The sequence below is a fragment of the Crinia signifera genome, chromosome 3 (assembly GCF_055691185.1).
Source record: "Crinia signifera chromosome 3, ASM5569118v1, whole genome shotgun sequence".
NCBI lineage: Eukaryota > Metazoa > Chordata > Amphibia > Anura > Myobatrachidae > Crinia > Crinia signifera.
Window position 1 is genome coordinate 161,053,999 of NC_139219.1, and position 14,091 is coordinate 161,068,089.

Here is a 14,091-nt window from a genome sequence, read left to right on the forward strand (position 1 = left end):
AGTTCACTCTTTCTGACAAAATCCTTCTTAGATAGACCAAACCATGTGCACTGCAGGTGGGGCAGATGTAACTTGTGCAGAGAGAATTCGATTTGGGTGGGGTTTTACTTCAAAGTGAGATCTAAATTGCAGTGTAAAAATAAAGCATCCAGTAATTACCCTGCACAGAAACAAAATAACTCACCCAAATCTAATTCTCTCTGCACATTTTACATCTGCCCCCCTGCAGTGCACATGGTTTTGTCCATCTAAGAAGGATTTTGTCAGAAAGAGTGAAGTAGAATAAGGCTGGTTTCACACACTCCGGCTCCTGCCGGACGGTGAAATCCCGCACGGCCAGGGAGCCGTGCCGCACACATTAGTTGTGAATGGACACTATTGTGTCCATTCACACGGGACGGCCACGGCCCGGCCGCACGGCTGCAGCCGGATCCCACCACTGGAAAGGACGGCTGCCGGGCTGTGGCCATCCCTTCCATGATAAACTAGTGTGTGCGGCACGGCTCCCTGGCCGTGCGGGATTTCACCGTCCGGCAGGAGCCGGAGTGTGTGAAACCAGCCTAAGGCCCATAGTCCCAACCGCTAAAGCTATCTGAAGTTGGTACTATCCCATAACAGCCTAGCGGACACTCTGTAACACCGGCCCCCACTGATGAATTTGAGCACATGGATGGATGTGTAAGCTATGTACCTGTGCCAGATAATGGCCCTTATTCTAGTTCATTCTTTCTGGCAAAATCCTTCTTAGATGGACAAAACCATGTGCACTGCAGGGGGCAGATGTAACTTGTGCAGAGAGAATTAGATTTGGGTGGGGGTTTACTTTAAAGTGAGATCTAAATTGCAGTGTAAAAATAAAGCATCCAGTATTTACCCTGCACAGAAACAAAATAACTCACCCAAATCTAATTCTCTCTGCACATTTGTCATCTGCCCCCCTGCAGTGCACATGGTTTTGTCCATCTAAGAAGGATTTTGTCAGAAAGAGTGAACTAGAGTAAGGCCCAATGTCCGCATGGGCCTGGAGCTGAAGTGCCTATTGTTTTACACTGCAGTGGTTCTGACTAGCACCATGACAGTGTGACTAATAAGGTGGAGATGTGACAGTGCAATGTGGGTGTGGACATCATAGGGGGTGTGGTTATCTTCATGGGTGGCAGGGCATACCTTCAACCACTTTATAGCGGAGTTATATAACACATACATATACAGTATACATACAGGGGAAAAGCTAGGCTTTCTGTCACCATGAGCAAAGACTCATCTATCAATCTGTAGGTCATAAACAGAAATAAAAAGTAGAAATGTCTGCTGTGATGGCCTTAAACTGGTATACATATTGGGAGCCGGATGGCCCCCCTGACAGTTGGGATTCCGGCGGTCAGTAGACCGACATTGAAATCCAAACTGTTAAAAGCCCAACAGTCAGGAGCTTAACTTACAGGGGCTGTTATCCCTCGTGGGGGTCAACACCCCCCATAGTTGGAGAACAGAACCTGTAGCGAGCCACCGAGCCTGCAAGGGGCTTCAGAATGCTCGCCCCCTAACAGAGCCCCGGCAGTGGGGATTCCGACGTCGGTCTAATGCCTATCGACGGCTCATACCATACCCATACAAGTTACAAATGAAAGATATAATGACATATAACATGCAGAAAATAAATCAGTCAAATGAAAAATGATAAAATATATAGTTAAAAAAAGGTCCACACACTCAGCAACTCAAGGATCATTAAGAACCAATATAGTAAGGTAGTAAGAAGCTCTTGAAGAATCATGGTGGGGAGTTATATGTTTCTCACAGTTCCCAATGTATACGTAAGGAGCTCTGTATCTGTTCTACAGTGAACTCGTGTTCTTAAGTAACCATCACGAAGATGTACTATAGTGACAATTAATATGCCTCTTATTGTGGCAAAGCAGGAAGCAATAACGTTAAATATATGACCATCTCAGCCACTGGAGTGGGGGACAGGAAACTCCACCTGTGGGGATCCCTGCCAAAGCCACAATGTATCAGCTTAGTGCTAATGTCCTGTGTTTTACCTCCTGACTGGCCACACGGATGTCAGCTGCCCGCCTGCTTCACGCACAGGGACGCCACAGATCTAAGACACCGGATAGGTGCCTTAGATCTGCGAGCGCTGTAGAAATCATTTGCTGGTCGGCAACCATTGAATGATTTCGCCCCCGAACGCAAGGCTGCAAATGGATGTCTATGCTAAATATCCATTCACATGCGTGGGGGGGGGGGGGGGGAACAGCATGCGGGGGCGGCTGGGGGCGACAGTCATGCGAGCAGCGTTTAGAGGACCGCAGCTTTGCAGGTCAACCAGAATCACCTCCAAAAAATTAAAAATCATCCACATTCTTTTAGAAAGAATCATTTTAGATTGTGAGAAACACACAATACTGTTTATTGTAATTGGTTCCTCATTTCAAGGTACTAGATCTGGCATCATGGGAGAGCCGGAGGTTACATCATATGGTAAATACCATCTGTAAAGAACTGATAGCAGATTTGAAAATTATGAATTGTCAATTAGAACAAGCTAAAATGAAATGTACAACAATAATTCCTTTTATCCCTTTATTATTTGCAATATAAATGGGAATTCTTACTGAGACAGTTAGAAAAGAATATCTCTCCCAGTTGTGTAAATTGGTAAAACAATCTGCAAATGAAACCTTTTTGCAGATGACATATTAATATCCATATCAGATCTTTTAATCTCTTTGCCAAACATTCACAAGCATCTAAAATGTTATAAGGGCTCAGGCACCCAGCTTAATGAGAATATAGCATCAGATATAAATGTATCCACTTGACTAAAACATTCAAACACATATACGGTATTTAATTTGTCAGAAGAAATATACAAAAAAAATCTTGAAGAAAATACTCCAAGAGATTATTTTACAGTATAAAAGATCAATTATCGAAAACTTCTGTATACACAAAACTAAAAGTTTTACTCACATTGCATACAAACAGATTTCCTTTATAGGTTTTATAGATTGTAAGCTTGCATGGAGAGCCCTTGTACCTCTTTGCTTGTCTCTTAACTCGCATACACATGCATTATCCCCATTGATCAGTGTATGCTAGATTTGTCACTTCTTGTTGTTTTAGCAGTGTGAAGAAGATACAAACTTTGAGAAAAGAAGATGCTTGAAGGGCAACATCTCAAGGACCGTGGCTCACCAAGACAGGCTATTTAGTGCTACTTGGTCAAAGGTGTATGAGGACACATCTGTATGCTTTTCAGTTTATTATGGGAAAAGGCCTGATTTTAATTTGGATATAAAGCAAAAAAAATGCAATGTAACTGTGTAGAGGCAAAAACATGATGCACTGCAGGTTGGGCAGATGTTACATGTGCAGAGAGATTTAGATGTGCTCAAATTTAAATTAAATTGCAGTTAAAATAAATCTGTCTAACGACTGTGGGCTACATGTAAAAGCAGACAGTGTTTACCCTACATAGAAAAAATAAAAATGTTTTTTGTCTGCCTTGAGGTTTGTTCCAGACACAAAGGGGGTTACATAGAAACATAGAATTTGACAGCAGATAAGAACCACTAGGCCCATCTAGTCTTCCCCTTTTTCAAACATGTTACCTCAAACCATATTTGATCCATATTTCTTTGTAATGATATCAATATGCCTATTCCAAGCATGTTTAAATTGCTCTACTGTATTTGCCTCTACCACCCCTGATGTGAGGCTATTCCACGTATCTACTACTTTCTGTGAAGTAATTCATCCTCAAATTCCCCCTGAATCTTCCTCCCTCTAGTTTAAGTGCATGCCCTCATGTTCTGTTGCTCCTCTTCCTGTGAAGAATGTCTCCCACCTGTACCTTGTTAAAAAACTTGATATATTTGAAAGTTTCTATCATGTCCCCCCTTTCCTTTCTCTGTTCTAAAGTATACATATTAAGATATTTTAGTCTTTCCTGGTATGTTTTGTGATGTAGGCCATGTACCATTTTAGATGCCTTTCTTTGTACAGTCTTTAATGTATTTATATCCTTCTGGAGATATGGCCTCCAGAACGGAACACAGTACTCTAGATGAGGTCGTACCAATGACCTATACAGTGGCATTATTACTTCTTTCTTTCTACTGCTGATACCTCACCCTATGCAACCAAGCATCTGACAAGTCTTCTTCATTGCTTTGTTACATTGCCTACCTGACTTTAAGTCCCCTGAAGTAGTGACACCTAGATCCCTCTCTTCCTCAGTAGTTTCCATTATAGTGCCATTTATACTATATTTAGTCTTTGGATTTTTGAGACCCAAGTGCATGACTTTGCATTTTTTGGCATTAAACTGTAGTGCCAAGTGCCATGCTCTTGACCATTCCTCTATTCTACCTAGATCATCAATCATTTGTTTTACCCCTCCTGGTGTGTCTACCCTGTTGCATACCTTTGTGTCATCTGCAAAAAGGCACATTTTACCCTCAATTCCATTTGCAATATCACCAATAAAGATATTAAAAAAGCACTGGTCCAATTACAGATCCCTGGGGTACTCCACTTGTAACCTTTCCCTCCCTTGACTGTACTCTGTTTACTACAACTCTCTGTTTTCTGTCCTGCAACCAATATCTTATCCATTCAAATATCTTAGGATCCAATCCCAAGCTTTCAAGTTTATTTAACAGTCTGCGATGTGGGACAATGCCAAAAGTCTTACTAAAGTCTAGATAAGCTACATCTACAGTCCTACCTTGATCTATTACTTTAGTCACCCAGTCAAAAAAGTAAATAATATTTGTTTGAATTGATCTCCCCCCAGTAAACCCATGCTGTTTTGGATCCTGTAAATTGCTGGTTTTGAGATATTCTACAACTCTTTGTTTTAAGAGTGTTTCCATCAGTTTTCCTACTACTGATTAAGGCTCACTGGTCAATAGTTGCTTATTTCTTCCTTGCTTCCACTTTTGTGCAGTGGGGCTACATTTGCTGTTTTCCAGTCCTCTGGGATTACTCCAGTAGCTAGTGACTGGTTGAATAGTTCACTTTCAGCAGTGAATACTGAGCAGAAATAATTATTAATATGATCTGCTATTACATTGTCCCCCTCAAGAAGGCTTCCTCTCTCTGGGCCTTATTCTTATTGACTCAAAAGGCTGTGCAAGTCCATCAGATGCTGCCCTCCGCCTGCAGTGCGAGCCGCCTCCCCTTGCACGCCATGCCCCCCCGCACGGCTGCAAATGGATGATTTACATAATCCTCCATTTGCAGGTGGGGATAAATCATTCAATGGTTGACGACCATCGGATGATTTCACCCGTGCACGCAGTTCGGAGTAACCTATATAGTCACTCTAAACTTCTGACGCCCCGTGCAAGGACAGGGCGGGCAGCTGACATCTGATGATGTCAGCTGTCCACCCTCCGCATGTCCTTTATGGCCTCATTACCATGAGAACACCTGTGTTCTCATGGGAACGCCCATGGAACACTGAGTGTTTCCATATGGTAACAGGGCAGCCCAGTGCCCCCCACCCTTCAGTGCCCCCCGCACGCCATCTAGGGTGTGTGCACTCGGCGAACCAAAAGTCCGCCTTGGGTGCACGCACTCTGGGCGAAATGTAATAGGGTGGGATTTTTAGACTTTTGCGATTTTTGGTCAAAAACGGCCAAAATCGCAATTTTTCTAAAAATCGCACATGTAATAGGGTGCGATTCGCGGGAAAAAGCGCATTTTTTCCCGTGAATTCGCACATTTAAAAGATGCGATTTTCAGTCACACTGAAAATCGCATCCAGATGTTTTCCCATAGGAAACTATAGAACTCGCATATGTAATAGGATGCGAGTTCTAAAGTCGCATATGGGACCTTACCAAAACCCGCAAAAAAAATAGACCAGCTTCTTGCTGGCGATTTTTACAGAAACATGCACAGATCATTGTGATCTGTGCATGCTTCTGTTGTAAAAAAAAGAGTTAAAACAAAAAATAAAAAGAAAAAACGACGTGCGGTCCCCCTCCTAAGCATAACCAGCCCCGGGCTCAAAAAGCCGGTGCTGGTATAATAAAATCAAAGGAACAATCAAGTTGGGGTTCCCTGGATTTTATAAAACCAGCACCAGGCTCAAGGTCCGGCGCTGGTTCCCAAAATACGGGGGACAAAATGACTAGGGGTCCCCCGTATTTTAAGAACCAGCACCAGACCCAATCAGCCAGCAGGGTAATGCCACAGCCGGGGGACACTTATTATATAAGGTCCCTCGGCCAAAGCATTAACCCCCTGGCTGGTCAGCATGGGCAGGGGTCCTGGGGAAGTGGGGACCCCCCCAAAGAAGGGGTCCCCCCCCTCCAGGACTTACCAGCCCATGCTGAAAGTCCGGGGCTGTCCCCGATGCCCCTGGGCGGTGGGCATCGGGCTGATGTAAAGTGTAAAAAAAAGATTAAAAACTATTGTCTTATGCTGAAGAACTATGAGTCCCAGCAAGCCTACCCCGCATGCTGGGACTTGGAGAACCACAAGACCCAGGATCCAGGGACCGACCTACGGGCTCAAGGTAGGTAAGTATCAGTGTGTGTGGGCTGTGTATGTATTAAACTTAGATTTTTCAGGGTGTCAGTGTGTTTTATTTAACTATTTCTTGTACTATGGAACTACAAGTACCAGCGGGCCCTTTAATGCCCCGCATGCTGGGACTTGTGGTTCTCCAAGTCCCAGCATGCGGGGTAGGCTTGCTGGGACTCATAGTTCTTCAGCATAAGACAATAGTTTTTAATCTTTTTTTTACACTTTACATCAGCCCGATGCATTTTGGATAACAGATCATTCCATATTTCAGAATATTTGTATATTTTAATGATGTATCTTGGGGAATCTTGCATTTATGTTGGACAGACACATAAAACACATGAAATACACACATAGGACCTTATTTAGGTCCATGTATGTAAGTGACTTGAGAGTTACTTTTATATGCGTGCACCTTCGCCATCGATCAATGGTCGATGACCGTCAAATGATGTGGGTGGATCCCCCTAGGCTGCAAATGGATGTAACGTTGTAACATGCATTCGCAGGCTCTGCGAGGGAATCGCCCTTGTGGACAGGCCACCATTCGCAAGGCGGGGTTTGGTGGACTCGCAAGGCTGCGAAATTACAGCTTGCGAATCAACCAGAATAACCGCCATACTGTATATTATTTTATTTGTGCATGAAACATGGTTTTTAAAACATGAAACAAAGTTTGTATACTATCTCAGGCACTGAATTTAAATACCAAGCATTCATTTTCTTGCACATGTTTAGTGCCAGTTACAGATGTCCCAAGTAATGACAGTAATGCCAGTTACAGAAGTAATTCTGGAAGTACATTCTGGAAAATATGTTTTTTGGAATAATATACAAAAGCTTCCAATCTTATGTTAATATTCATTGGTGTTTCTGGGGTTGGCCAACCACAGTTCCATTGCTTTGTTTACTGTATATATTACTATTACATATTTTTTATATTAACAACCAAATATTACAATAGCTGTTAGAAAAATGATTAATTCACCTGTTTCTCGTAAAAAAAATAATTTTTATACCCTAGTTTCTGTTTAAATTTCGTTCAGAGCCTAATTTCATTTGATTGGTATTTGTAAATCTATAGTCACTGCCAGGGGCGGATCCAGGATAAAATGACAGGGGGGGCACCATGATAAAAGAGGGTTTAGGTGGGGGGAGGGCCAGTGTTAGTGGTGCCAGTGTACATGCTAAAAGAGCGGCAGAGAGAGGGTGGCAATGGGATTAAAAATAGGCCCTGGCATTTAAAGTACGCAGGCTCACCATGGCAACAAAAGTGAAGGATGTAGTTGTGCGCGCGCCGAAGGAAACGGGGGTGTGGCCACTCAACAGGGGGCATGTCCTTGAGTGTAGTGTACAACACCATATACAACTTCTACACATTATGCAACAAAATACTAGACCCCATTATACTTGCCCCTTACACATGATTCCAAATGGAATGAGCCAAAATTCACATAATGCCACACGGATTGAGCCAAAATTTACATAATAACACACGGATTGAGCCAAAATTCACATAATGCCAAATGGATTGAGCCAAAATTCACATAATGCCAAATGGATTGAGCCAAAATTCACATAATGCCACATGGACTGTGTCAAAATTCACCTAATGCCACACGGATTGAGCCAAATTCATAAGATGCTATATGGATTGAGCCAAAATTCACATAATGCCACACGGATTGAGCCAAAATTCACATAATGCCACACGGATTGAGCCAAAATTCACATAATGCCACACGGATTGAGCCAGAATTCACATAATGCCACACATTAAGATAAAATTCACAATACGCTTCATAAACAGGGACATTGTCCACCAAAGGCGCGCATTAAACATTTACACCATAATGTCCATTGCACGTTAAGTTACACGGCATGATGTCCATTATTTATTATTAACACCATAATGCCTATTAAAAATTATGCTACATACAGTAAGTGCTGCTTATCTACATGCTCAATGCCAAGGGTTCCATGCTCATTGCCAGATGTTCCATGCTCGTTGCCATGTGGGATTACATGCTCATTGCCAACGGGGAATACATGCTCGTGGTAAATGGGGGACAGCCGCCGCCAGGCAGAAGTGATAGCCACTGACAGTGGCAGAGCCTGGCTGTATTCCGAGCACTGCAGGTTCCAGCTAATTGAAATACAGTAATACCCATTTCACACCAGAAAATGCATTCCCAGGTTGGCCCCTTTTACACCAGCCTAGTCCCTGCATTTTCTGGTGTGAGGGGGAGAGAAAACCAACCCTCCCCCCTTTAACCAGTTATCTCATTTAACTGGCTATATCTTCGGAACTAACTGACCCATTTACATGAGACAAGTATCATATTAAAAAACTTTTGAGTGGGCTTTGAATGATTTTGGTCCAGTGAAACTGGAACGTTTGGTTCCAGAGTAATCTGCCCTCAAAGAACATGAACAGCCATGAAATTACATTAAAAAAAAATCGATTTACACGCTATATCTCTAGAAACGATTGACCGATATGGACCATCCTGGTATCATATTGAAGGCCCAGCGATTTGGAATTGAATGACATCAACCACAAGCTCCTGTGATGCCAGGGGGGGAACTGGCAGCTGTCGGAACCGGGTGGGGGTTGGAATTGACGGGTCCCATATTATCCTATGGGGAAACAATTTTACAGTTTTACCAGGCGATATCTCCGGTTCCTGGGGGGATAGAGACATGGGGCTGGGCTCGTTGGAAAGCTCTGGTCCTCATCTACAAAATGAATGACAGGGGGGGCACGTGCCCAGGTGCCCCCCCCTGAATCCGCCACTGGTCACTGCCTAACATGCTATGGTATGTGTTACAAATTTATATGGCTATATATCATGTATGTTACTTGATGCACTGCACAAAATTCAAGATACAAGTGAAGTAAAATATTTCAGTTTAACCTGATCATTTTTAGCTCTTTCTACTAATAAGAAAGTAGAATATGAAGCTTTAGTGTTATTATAAAGTTGGGCGTGGTATAGGGTTCCGACAGTCGGGATCGCAACAGTCATTAGCCCGACATGGGGATCCCAGCAGTCATTTGCTAAACGTCGGGATCCCGACTGGCCGGACTCAGACAGCATGGCGAGCGCAACAAAGCCCCTAACCTGTTCATTAACACAGGTTATTTATTAAATGTGCATTAATGGAACAATTAGTGTTTTGTAAATAAAAAAAATCAATTAATCAATCTGTAAACTAAGGTAATCTAAATTAAAGAACATTTGGCAGTTATCCTTGTAAAACTTTTTATTTTAAAACACATTGTCTAAGTTTAGAACAGATATTCGGAAAGTAGCATGCTAAGACCATCTACAAGACGGGTCACACCTTAGATATTGTAACCGTCTCCAACCTGCGTGCGACCTGTCTTGTGAACTCATTCACACTAGAGTCTTTGCCCGTCATAATGTCATAATGCCGGGTGGGTGACGTCATTGGGAGGCAGGGTCAGGGAGCCGCAGGGAGATGAGAGCATCTCCCAGCGCCGACTTTTGCATTGTAGTGAATGGGACCCGGGTCACATCGACCCAGGTTACCCCTTTACACTACACAGTGACCCAGGTTGAACCTGGGTTGAAATGCTGGGTCTTATGACCTTGATTATTTCACACGGGGGGAGTTTTCACCTGCCTAAATTCCTGGGTTTTGCGCGCTCCCGTGAAAAAGCCCGGGATATTTAGGCTAGTTGAAAACGGGTATAGGTTGACCCCAAAAGGTTAATATGCACAAGGTCGACATGGGAAAAAGGTCGACACAAGTGTACCACATCCCTGGCTTTGTTCACCATGCTTCAGGCCAGGTACTTTGCTCTGCTACTGCATGCTCAGCACACTTTACCATCCACATGTACTACAATTGGTAATGGTAAATTATGAAAAAGTAAACAGAAAAATTCATGAAAAACTAATGTCGACATTATCATGTGTCAACCTATTGTCTATGTATAATGTATGTCAACCATTTTGTTTGGATGCTCATGTAGGGACAAAACACAGTCTGTGCCCACCCAACAGATATCATGGGTTGCAACTGTCCTCTCTGCCCCACCTCTGGTTCTGTAACTGCTGCTGAGGTATAGTAATGCCACATCCATATGTGCAGACAGCAGCCCCTCTGGACAGGGTTTCCCCTTTTGCTGTTTGGGGATGCAGCGGTGTGGCTCCCATTTGTGGCCCTCTGCAGGATAGACCGGGCCACATTAGGGCTTGTGAGGCCCCCAAGGCAAATTAATTAAGGGGTCCTTCACCCAACAACAATTGCATTTCATTTGACATTTAAATTCCCTGCCACTCCAAAACACACCAATAAAATTGACAACTCACTGTTCCCTCTCCCAAGCCCTGACAACACAATTGATACCCTCCCCCCGCCCTGAAGGAAATGCATAAGATCACTGCATTAGAGATATATCTATCTGTCTATCCAGAGATCCCCACTCCCAAAAAATATATGTGTCAACAGCGGGGTGCTCCACTTAAGGTCACACACTTGGTGTGCCAAATATAGGCCCTTATTCTGATCGGTGCGTACTTTCCCGAATTCTTACGGTGCGGGCCGCACGCAACGCTATGCGGACATCGTCCGTAGAAACGCCCATTGAGCCCCCGCATTCGGACGGACTCACTCTTGAAGAACAGGGCATGTGTACGGACGACATACAAACCTTGCGTGTGTGGTGGACACGTACAGATTCTGCACGGTCTTACAGCGTAAGCACGTTCTTACCGCGTCAGAACGGACGGGAACCTGGCCGTACGCACCGATGCGGTGTATTTACGCACAAATCAACACTATTCTCATAAGACCCAAATCTGTGCCATGACCCGCTTATGCAATTAGGCAACCTCATTCAAAAGGGATTGTTTTTAATGGTCATCTATTATTTATCTAATTGATCATTAAACACTTTACTACCACTTTAGATTAACCCTTTCATCATGCTAAGTGCACAACGTTTTTTCTTGCCCCTTTACGTCCATGTGTTATCTATGAATATGTATATACCTTTTGCACCTTACATAACTAAACACCATTATTTAAAGTTATATACTTATAGTTATATTTATACTGTAAAATAAAATAATAACACACAGACCACTTCGAACTTTCAACACAAATATTTATTACAAAAGAACAAAATATTTAACTTAAATAAAAAATTACTCCAGCAGGTCACAGACAGCCTCCACCTTTGCGGCCATCACAAGAAGGTGCTGCCGCAGCCTGAGTAGGGCCCCTCTTAAGCCCTCGCCTTCTTGCCTCTGTGGATCTGTGGGCATGTTAAAGGGGGAACAACATTAATTATGCTATTCAGGTTGACCTTGTACAGTCAATCCTAAGTACCTACAGCATGAGAAATCATACATACAAACAATTACATAGCCAATACTGTTTGTAATGGTAAAAATAAAAATGGGCCCACACACACACACACTGGCTTACACTAATGAATATGTGACTGATCAAAATCTCCTGCCTTAACACTCACCAATCTACTGGAAAGCTACATCCAATACAACATGCCACATTTTGCCATACATATATACCTGCATGTCACTGCTTATTAGCTAAACTGCATGATAGATAGATACATACATAGATGGATACATGGATGGATGGATGGTTACATGGATGGATGGCTGGATGGATAGATACCACATTTAAAGGCTAGCCTAGTCCCTCTACCCCTTACTTCTGGATTCATAGTCACATTGCCAGATAGGTGAAGCTGCTGCACTAAGCCGCTTCCTTACACCAAAGAAATAGAAAGGCCCTCCATAAACAAAAACGCATCACCTACCTGAGGCTTCAGATTCCACGTTTGCAGCTTGGGCCTATAACCCCTATGTGTGTCTGTTGTAACCCACTTTTGTTTATTTATTACTAATAGAGTAAAACACACTAGATTCACCAGTGGTACCTAACAAATAGTACTACCACCAATGATTAATGATGCCTTATGTTTACCTACCAATTCCTTCTTCCTCCAGCACTTCACATGCCTCCTCCTCTTCAATAAGCTCCTCGGCCACCTCCTCGTGGCCCATAAACTCCTCGGCCACTTCATCTGTGGCCTCCACCATGGGTTCTGTGGCCTCCTCTTCGGCCACCTCTGTGGGCTCCTCCTCGGCCACTTCTGTGGCCTCCTCCTCGGCCACTTCTGTGGCCTCCTCCTCGGCCACTTCTGTGGCCTCCTCCTTGGCCACTTCTTCAGGGGGGGCCTCCTCCTCCTGGCCCTCTTCACGGGCCCGTCTTGCACGGTCACGTGCTGTTAGGGAAATCAAAATGCAGAGTGTTAAATAAGTCACATGAGTTGTTCATTCATCCTGCATCCCAAAACATTACATATTACACACACATTACAGCATGTCTATCATGAGGTACCACACAGATAGAGTATGTCATGGTTAACTCATGATGAACCAGGTTACCTTATTGGGACAAAAAAGGTCATGTAAGCATTAATGTACAATTGGCCATTTAATGTGTAAACACTTACATCGTGCAATGCTGGCCCTTATTTGCTGGAGCTTTTTGGGCTCCCGGCGCCTCAGATCAGACCATCGCCGCTCCAGCTGAGCGATGGTCCTGCGCACCTGGGTGCGCGCGAATATGCGCCTGCGGGCAGCCACATATGCTTGCCGCTTCTGGCGGTTGCTAATGAAGGGCCCCGCACGCCCCAGCCTGGTCTCCATTACAGAGACCAGTGCCCTCAGCTCCGCGGCAGAGAAAGGTGCTGCTCTGCCATAGGCCGCCATCTTAGCAATGGCACAATTCAAGCAATCATGTCCTGTAATTGGTTGTTCAGAGTGATATTTGGTATTAACTTTATTGTTCATTTTGACATTAACAGCGTGTATGCGCGACAACAGACGGCTAACCCATTGCATCGCAAAACAACACTTGCTGTACCTTTGCATAGTTTAGCAGACCATGCCATTACTTAGGATCTCCTAAACAGACAGGGTGAAAGAAGTTTGCAACCCATTATATATAATCTATTACATTCACCAAACATGGGTGAAAACAACAGGTGAAATAGTCTGCATCACTGGCCAGTTACACCTAACTCTACAAGGTACTAAACAGGTTTATTATAGTGAAAGCTATACAGCAGAAACATAGCAAATAATGCAAGACCTTTTCCCAATATTAGGCCATGGTGCCATGTGTACACTTACCTTCTACTGGCCCACACTAGAGATGTTGTATGAAATGTAGCTAGCATCAAGGCAGAATTTGGAGACCTTTCACATGTGATTTGGATGCTATCACAGATTACTATTGCCTAAGTGGTGGACTGGATTTACATATGGAATGGGTAGTGTCATTTGTACTACATACCAAACAAGTGCTCAGTACAGATGTACATTCACATATACATGTCATGTGTGACCTCAGTTTTATTTGGTCATTGGAGTACAAATCTGCAATTACTTACTAAATCAGACTTACTAAGTTTGCCTGTTTTTTTATAAAAAATTTCCGCAGCTAGGGGCGTGGCCTATGCGCCGCACGGAT